Below are 10,169 nucleotides of genomic sequence, written 5' to 3'. Positions count from 1 at the left end.
CTGGTCGGTTTGAGTTGGGCCAGGGATCTTTATTGCATTGTCGTTGTAGTGTGTTGTCATTCCCACTCTCTGTCCTCTCACTTTTTGTGAAGTCTTTACTGTCTCTACACAGAAGAACATTAATAACGGACAATTCTACAAAACCCCAGATTCATATTTTTTCCAGGTTTTTCAAATGCTCACTATCAAAAATATCTGTTCATGTCATATATGATATGATTTCCGTTGGGGAACAATTTGATATATGTATATATAAATAAACTTTGGTTAAGGTGTAGTTAAGGTTAGGCAACAAAAACAACGACTGGTTGGAAAAAGATTGTGGTCTCTGTTAATAAAAAGGGAAATGTTAGTTGCAGTTATGTTATTCGCTGCACGCCTATCCATCACCTTGACCTTCACCCCCTTTACTTTACGCCTTACTTAATAAAGGACACGCTACGTCCTGGATTGGCACTGAATGTTGGCACTGGATGTAATTTGTGAGGTGTAGAATCATCCATGACCATAAACTAAAGAGTTTCAAGTTAGTTATAGTTCATGGAAGTTACCAAATTCTTATGGAATTGACATTTCTTGACCATTAGATTGCCTTGATGATATAATTATCAAAAATTATGATTAATTAATGATTTTGCAATGTTAACAAATACATGGTAACAATTTATATGAATAATGTACTGCACACAAACCTGGGTGGCCCTACAGTCCAGCCAGGTGGGACAGCTGCACCAGGCCATTAAGGTCAGTCATGTTTTACTGTTTACAACTTGCAAGTGCTTCTAAACCTCCAAAAGGAGATGTCCAAGGTCACACTTTTTTGGTCACTACCCAAAGCCAGGTTTGCCTTCCAGCAAAGCTCCCTCTTTATCACAGTGGTCTGGTACAAAGCCAGCATTACTGCTGAGGCTGCACCGAAACCCCTCTCCATCTAGCATTCCATTTTTCCCTCACAAGTGAACACGACCCTCAGATTCTTGAACTTCTTCGCTTGGGGCAGTGACTCACTCCCAGCTCGGAGGGCACAATCCACCATTTTCCAGCAGAGAACCATGGTCTCAAACTTGGAGGTACTCTCTTGTCCTGACAGCTTCACACTCAGCTGTGCATGCCCCAGTGCATGCTGAAGGTCACAGTTTGATGGAGCCAACAGAGCCACATCATCTGCAAAGAGCAGAGATGTAACTGTGAGGTCCCCAAACCGGACACTGAAAGTCCTTCTCCATAGTCTCACTGAACTCCTCCCACGCCCCATATTTTTACTAACTACAGCAGCTGCAACCCTTTTGGCCAACCGGTACCCTTTTGAACATGGCCCACTTGGATTTCCATGTACCTGTACTTGGATCCCTCGCTTGGATCGATGAAAAAATCCTCTGGAGGTTGGAGTTGAAGACCTCACCAACATGGCCCTCAGCCAATTGTTTCCCAGATCACCTTCACTTCATGATGAGGTTTACCAGGTCTGCACCGCAGCCTCCCCGGCCATCTGATCCAACTCACCACCAATTGGTGAGCAGTGGACAGCTCTATTGCTCTCTTCAACCAAGACATACGGCCACAGATCTAATAATACTACCACAAGTCAATCCTCTTTTTTCTGGTGCCAAGTATACTTATTAATTGCCCTATGCTCGAACATGGGGTTTGTTTTAGCCAATCTATGACTAGCACAGAAGTCCAACAACAAAGCACCACTTGGGTTCAGATCAGGCAGGCCGTTCCTCCCAATTAACCTCTTCCAGGTTTCTCCTTTGCTGCCCTTGTGAGCATTGAGGTCCCAGAGTAGAACTATAGAGTCCCCAGTCTGCACCCTTTATCAGGGTGACACAAGAGACTCCAGAGATAAGTACAAACCAAAACACAGAGGCGACCTTCTAGTTCCCTCGGTAAACTGCAACACGGCTACGCTCAGCCGGGTGCTCGTAAGTATCACCTCACCCGCCCAGCAGCTATCGCACTGGGCAATTCCTGAAGATGCTATAGTTAGTGCACGTAGTATTTAGACATGTGGGTTATCCCTACACTGCATTTCTGCATATATCACGAAGAATGAAGAGACTTTGCTTCACTGTGGTCAGAATACCAAACTATATATTGACAAGAGACTGGTTCAGTCACATCACAGAAAACACATTTCAGTTATGTATCTAAGATCAAGTACACCTTTGTACAAATGCAGTCATGAACTCAAACTGAAAATGATAGTGTTCATGAAAAAGATGATTTCAAGCTCTTTCTAGACCTTAACTGTAAAATGCAGTTGTGTCATGGAGGCAGTATTGCTTTGTGTGGTCTTGGAAAGGCTGAAATGTATAAAGTGACGCGCATTAAATTTTTCTATTAGATGTATGTGTTTTGTTGTTGTGTTGTTAACGTATCCACATCTATCTAGTAAAATAGCAGAATCGAAGAAGATAACAATACTCATGTAGTGGTGACTGCATGCTGGACCCATCATCTGCCTTGTATTTTAACATGAATAAAGTTTGCCTCCATCAGAGGGACTGGGTGAAGTTATTTCTACAGCTATATTGACATGCATACAGATATTCAAATCACAGACAACAAGTTTAAAAACTGCCTTTCTTGTAATTAATAACCCTTGAAGCTGCAATTTTCTCAACACACCACATCATTACATTGTTGGACAGAACCTTTGTGGTATTATATTTCATGTGTAATTGTATATGTGTATATGAGAGAGAGAGAGAGAGAGCAATAGATAGATATTAGACTTAAGTTCTTCAGGTGGACACAAACATGACTTAAAATGAATGCTAATGTTGCTCCGTGTCTGCTGGATGTGAAAATAGGCAACAGTTTGCTACCACGTTTGTTGTACAATATATAGTGAACATATATCCTGAATCGTCTAGCATTACCCCAGTGACAACACTAGATGGCAGCGTGTTCCTTCTCTGACGTTGAATAAGGTTTACTGTACTTAATTAGCAGTATCAACCTTGATGCTAATTGGTAGACAAAGCTTAGTCTACCAAAAGCTATATTCATAGGAAGAAAAATATTATTTTATCTTCCATTCAAGTCTCATTAATTTAATTTTTTTATATTGTTTATCCTTACTGGGATTTAAATGGAGTTATGGCCCCTGATTACAGATTAGTTTTAAAATATTCATTCAAGAAAGTTTTACTCAACCTTTGCTACTTTAACTTTTGTGCATTGACTAAATTTAACTGACAATCTAGATATTAACTATATGCCAGCTTGACGACAGATCTTCAACGTGATGCCAAAAGGGTTTCCAGAATAAAAAGACTTCTCAGCCCTTTAATTCTCACACATTAACATCCTTCGGCAATGCATTAGATTTCTATAGAGCTCAGCCTTCCTGACTGCATTGTCCTTCCATTGTCCACAGCTCTGCTCCCAGGGGAGCACACTGACCCCTGTCACTATGTTCAGAGGCACAAGCAGCAAGCATGGCTACTGTCACGCTGATTATCAATCATCCCCGTCCGCCAATTTTCAGCCTATTATTTGTGTGTCACACTCACTTTGGACTGCAACCAAGCATAAAAGCTTGATCTCAAATTTCCGGTTTCTGAAATGTGCAAATGTGCAAATGCTCTGTCAGATCAAATGACGTCTTTGAAGGCCCCCAAGGTTCTTTTTTTCCTCAGCTGCTCCTCATCCATACCTCCGCCTCTATGATGTGATGTGACAAACAGCTTTTTGGAGTAATTGGAGATCATTTTGAGAGCAAAAGAAGAAAAAAACACTCCCTACCTCTATGTAACCAACAATAATGACATGAGCTGGACACTTTTGGAGTGGATTTATTTTCAGTATCATCAAAGAGGAGACACGGAGAGTTGGAGTAAAGTCATTGTCAGAGAGCCCTGGGAAAGGCTTGTAAGAGGAGACCTTGGGTCTTAGGGGCAATGTTTCGGCAAGATGAAGGTGGAGAGGAGGCTTTGTCTGTCTACTGTATGATTTGGATAATGGTCGTACACATACATCATGATGATGAGCTCATCCACTCAGCTTTGGCTAGATGAGGGTCAGTGAAGAACATTAGGTAACACTTTCTATGACATATCTATAATGCATTATAAACATAATTGCAACACATTGTAAATTGCTTATAACACTGTATAATTATAGTTAAGCACTCATAAATATGTATAATGCTTTATAACACAAACCATTACTACATTATAAAGCATTTTATGATGGCTGAATTCAAGTATCATAATACTTGCTGGTCACTCACTGACATCTTTTTGCAATTTTTTAAATAATGTATAACAATCACTGTTATAATGCATTATGCAATTTCGGTTTAAAATGTTATTTGTATAGCCCATATCACAAATCACAAATGTGCCGAACAGGACTTTACTATCTGTACAGCATAAGACATCCTTTGTCGTTGGACCCTCACATCAGAAAAAGACAACCTCCCCATGAAACTCTTTAAGAGGAACAAATAAGGAAGAAACCTCAGAGAGAGCAGAAGAGGAGGATCCCTCTCGGGATGGACAGAAGTGTGATAGATGTCATGTGCACACAATGAACAACACAACATAACACAGTCAATCTATATGATATAAATTAATAATATAATGAGAGTAGTAACTGCAGTAGAATCACTGTTAATAACAGAAATAATAGAAAAAGTATTAGTACTAATAACAACAGCAGCAGTGGATGTAATACAATGATAATAAAAGCAGTAATAGTTATAGAAATATGAAATTATAATATGATCATAAGTTAAGTGGCCATGAAATTCCTGAGGTATAGGCAGATATTATACTTTACAAGCAGGTGATGGTTTAAGTGAAGTGTGGAAAACATATTATTAAATCTCTGCAAGGACAAAACACTGTAAAAACAGATTTTTGATGATGAACATCATGGACATTAACATTACCCTAATGTAATCTTTTTTCCAAAGACTCAATTGACTCAAGATAATACCAGAAGCAATGTCTACTTTACCTGTCGCTGTGTATAACAGGTCATTATTCGTTATCTTTTGAGGAACATTACATTAGTGAAATGTTGTGTCAACTGGAGTACCTGTACGGGGTGACCGTGGATAAGTGGAGAGCAGGGCTGCCTTTCAATCAGAGGGTCGGTGGCTCCTGCTCTACTAGTCTCATGTAAATGTGTCCTTGAGCAAGACACTTAACCCCAAAAATTGCTCCCGTAGCTGCGTCTACGGTAGATAGATACTGAATTGTAAGTCGCTTTGGATAAAAGCGTCTGCTAAATGACCGTAATGTAATGTAATGTAATGTACCTTAGCAGTAGAGGACCCTAATATTATTCTACCCCTACCTACCTATTTTTCCACTCCTCTCTGTTCTAGCACACCTGAACCAGCTCATGCTCACGCACTATACAACTGTGAGGGCTGCAGTTGAGTCAGGTCTGTCAGGTGTGTGCAAAACATAACACGATTAGTATGCCATTACAGATCAAGGTTATCTTTATTATTCCTGAGGGGCAATGTGTTGCATAGCCAGCAGTAACCACATAGTATTATATCAGCCTACACTACAGGATGTATTCTTCAGTTAAAGCAAACAATGAACACTTTGAGTAACTTATGGTCACATTATAATACATAATGTAAAAAGGTAATACAAATTATAATGCACTTGATAAAGCTTTATAATGATTGTTGTTATGAAGCATTATGAATATTAGTAGTGCTTCTAACTAACTACTTCTAAGTATAGTGATATTGGCAAATTATAATGCATTACAAAAAAACAACCTTGAACCAGAGCAAGAAACTGTATAAACACACTCTGAACATCCCATCCCATCAGAGTCATGGTCTGGATTTGTGAAACCAGCCCATGCTGTTGTTCTGAATCATTGAACCAAAGACGTTTGACGTGTATACTGAAAGAAAGTCTTGCTGTGTTTGTGATTACAGCCTTATAGTGAGGCTTTACTGTCAGTTGTCTGTTAAATCAAATTCCTGTCCTTCCTTTTCCGATGTTGATGATTGTAGTACTTTCATAGGCAATACATGCTTCAGCAATAACATTGAAAGATAACATTCCCATTCACAAACCTGTCAGACATCATGCTATTATATTTTCACTGAGGAGAAAAAGCATTTCTATGATACAGTTGAAAAGCTCTGTGAAGGGATTATTGCCATTTCTGTTCTTGTTTTGTTCATCTGTTTTAGTTCCCCAACTGTAATCTGAATCTGAGTCATATCATATTGTAGATATCATAGGAAAAAAATCATTAATAGACTTTGGCAATGAATGTCACATTGTCAGATGTTGTCATTACAACTAAATTAACAATCTGCAGAGTCATACAACACCACTGCTGCGATTGTGTTCAAATTGTATGCACTACAAACAGTTGAAGACTTTTAATACCCTTGCCACAATTAAAATTTATTCCAAATCAAGGAAAGGAAAAATCTAAGTTGCTATGAAAAACAATATCTGTATGCAACTGTTTTGTTTTTGTGCAAAGTACAAATAGTACCTACAAAAATAGTGAACCAAAAAATGATACTATTTCTTCTGCTTTCTTTCTCCTTTTGTGTTTCTTATTTCTGCTGCTTTAACAGCATTATAATTGGATCTAATAGAGAGGGAAGACATGTGATCCCTGTGTGGCTGTGAACCACAGTCTCTTTGTCTGCCGAAGGTTTCCTGAGTGTTGTGGTATGAGGCCATCCTTCACTAACGTCCTGTCTGAATGACAAACAGGTGTGTCTGCAGCAGAGAGATTAAACTCTCTTTGATTGTGTGAGTCTATTGACGGAAGAACACACATGTAGACAGAAATTCAGCAGCAGGCACCTTTCACAGCTTCAGGCCCCAGGACATTCAACAAAATGGACTTTTGTTTGACTCTATTTCGGTCTTTTTACTTGGTATGTTTGCAGAAGATGAATTTCGGCGGCTTTTGATGTGTGGCTCCCACCCTCTCTTTGATTAATACAATACCAAAATGCGTTTAAACTATATAAGAAAGGAAGATTAATACTTAAGGTGGAGGGGCTTTATAAGATATAGTGAGGCTGTAACCTAGCAGTGGCACAACACAATCTATTAATTGCTGCTTGTTCTGGCCTAGAACTGACTACTGGCTTCAGGAAACCCACTTGTGACTTTACATCTGTCAGTATCACTGACTGGGCTGTACTCCTCTTTTCAGATATGCGTAAACTCTACAGGTGGAACTGTGGGTTTATTGTATTCAGAGAATGACAGTGCTTTATAAATGTAAGACACCAAGGTTTGGCAGGATGTGAAGTCAGTTCAGATAAAGTATTTTTAACCCTGTCATTAAGTCCATTCATTGACATGTAATTATAGCCTAAAGCGGATGTTTTATGGCCCTGAAATAAGATAAGAGATGTGCTGAATGTGCTGCAAATTGGCAGCCAATCTCATGTTGACTGAGTAAGTCACATATGGTACCTGCTGGAGGGATCGGGGTCACACAGTTCAGTACCTTGCTAAAGAGTGCTTTGACAAAGGTAGAATGCCATTCAACCTTTATTCTTACCCATATTGTCCCAGTAACTAATTCATGGATCTGAACTACTACCTCTGACCATCTTACCAACATCTGACAGAGAAAGCTTCATCACATTGCATACAGAACTACACTTCTCATTCAATGGCCCTGTCATGGGTATGGACAGTAGAGGCAAGTCTCTATCAATATATTTATTTAATCTCCACATTGTGTTACCGTTGAGGCCTCTACAAAACTACCTGATTTGTACGTTTCAAACCTGGATCTCCATTCTGAACAACACTGTGTCTGCTGTGGAAACATTCAGGTTTTTGCGATCCACCATCTCTCCATTGTGATGTCTGCCCTACTGCCAAAAGACCCCGGGGCAGCCTTTTGCTTAGTATCTGAAGGTTTGTGTTTGATTAACGTTGTAATAAGTAGTTAATGTTGAGAACTGCGGCGGCTAATGTTGAAAGATGTAGTTAATGTTGTGAAACAGTGGTTGTTACCTTGTTACATGGGGTTAATGTTGTGAAACTGTGAGAGTTAATGTTGTAACACGTGGTTAATGTTGAGAAATGTGTCTGTTAACTATGTAACACGTGGTTAATGATTAGAAATGTGTCCGTTAACGCTGTAACACGTGGTTAACGATTAGAAATGTGTCTGTTAACTATGTAACACGTGGTTAATGATTAGAAATGTGTCCGTTAACGTTGTAACACGTGGTTAATGATTAGAAATGTGTCCGTTAACGTTGTAACACGTGGTTAATGATTAGAAATGTGGCCGTTAACGTTGTAACAAGTGGTTAACGATTAGAAATGTGTCCGTTAACGTTGTAACACGTGGTTAACGATTAGAAATGTGTCCGTTAACGTTGTAACACGCGGTTAACGATTAGAAATGTGTCCGTTAACGTTGTAACACGCGGTTAACGATTAGAAATGTGTCCGTTAACGTTGTAACACGTGGTTAACGATTAGAAATGTGTCCGTTAACGTTGTAACATGTGGTTAATGATTAGAAATGTGTCCGTTAACGTTGTAACACGTGGTTAACGATTAGAAATGTGTCCGTTAACTATGTAACACGTGGTTAATGATTAGAAATGTGTCCGTTAACGTTGTAACACGTGGTTAATGATTAGAAATGTGGCCGTTAACGTTGTAACAAGTGGTTAATGATTAGAAATGTGTCCATTAACTATGTAATACTTGGTTAATGATTAGACATGTGGTCGTTAACATTGTAACACGTGGTTAATGATTAGAAAATGTGTCCAGTAACGTTGTAACACGTGGTTAATGTTGTGAAACGAACTAACTATCTAACTAAACTACAAAACAGAAAATAAACAAAATGAATGAGTGAATAAAGAATATGAGGAAGATCTGATTGATGTCTATCAATTACATTCGTCGATTCACGTTTAACGATGAATTTAGTTTAGTGAGAATTTTAGAAGCACCAGGGAAGATTGTGAGGCACCTTCATATTAGTTTTGATTGGAATTTAATTTAGATATTTAGGTTTAAGATATTTCTATCTAACATTATTTTATTACCTGACATACATTTATAATGCTTAAGAACATGAAACTCATACATTTGGAATAGTTATAGTTGGTATAGTTTCACCTGACGGTTCTGATGGGCAGATGGAGGTAAAGCTGTATGCAGTAGCGGCTGTTACTCTGTGGACATCTGCATCTTGTTGGATGATAATAGTTTCTTGAATCGCATTCTTCCATCTCTCACTCTGTGGTGGTTGATTCGGCTAACTCAGGTGTCCTCGTCTCCATCTCTTTCTCTTTCTCAGTGGAATGTGGAATCATCTTATCACCCCTCTTTGAAGCTGTGGGGTTGTTAAGGCATCTTTGCCAGTTTCAAATTGTCTTTCAGAGTCTCTTGCTCTCAATAGTTACTGGAATAAATCTTCGGCAGGTTGGCGCAATGCAGGTCAGAGCTGCTTGACACATTAGATGGCACAGGATGGCCGTAGTCAAGGGGTCAGGAACACAAGGACAGAGAAGAGGTGGTACCGGCAGAACTGCGCAAGAGAGTTGTGAGGAATTTAAGTTTAGAAGTATATTAGTATGATTAAAAGCACACCTAAAGAAAGTATAAAATATCACATGTTCACAAAATATTCACTTATGGAATGTAAAATAGGTTTACAGTATATTTACTTGTAAAGGATAGTATAAGTGTAGCATATATTACTTACAAAAGTGTTAAACCACACAATCTTAATCAATTGAATGTATTAGACTAGAAGTATAGTAATTGACTGTTTAAAGTAGAGAGGGCAAGGAGAGGAAAGGCGAGAGTTTCAGAGTTTTTCATGACCATATATGGAGATGAGATGAGTCGGCGTGGAATCGGCGCCGCGGGAGACAGGACGATGGTCAAGCGGGGGTTGGATGGACGGAGCTTTTACGAGGAGGTGGACCAACGGACATTACCAGGATCATCATATGGACCAATAGAGAGCATTGTCTGAGGCCAGGAGGAGACAATTGAATTTTAGCCAGTCACTGAAGTTGTTACTAGATTTTGAATGTAAACCACTGACTTTCGGGTATAAAAGCATTGTTCGGAGTGAAACTGTTTAGTTCATGGCGATCTTCTTTTACTGTAAACTGGCGTATGTCGGCCGGTTGGGGGGGAGAGTGTTTGAACTCG

Source organism: Cebidichthys violaceus, unplaced genomic scaffold (assembly GCF_023349555.1).
Source record: "Cebidichthys violaceus isolate CVI_PGR_0920_01 unplaced genomic scaffold, fCebVio1.0.p SCAF_91, whole genome shotgun sequence".
Classification (NCBI taxonomy): domain Eukaryota; kingdom Metazoa; phylum Chordata; class Actinopteri; order Perciformes; family Stichaeidae; genus Cebidichthys; species Cebidichthys violaceus.
The sequence above is the reverse complement of the archived record's forward strand: the minus strand, read 5'-3'. Positions refer to the sequence as shown.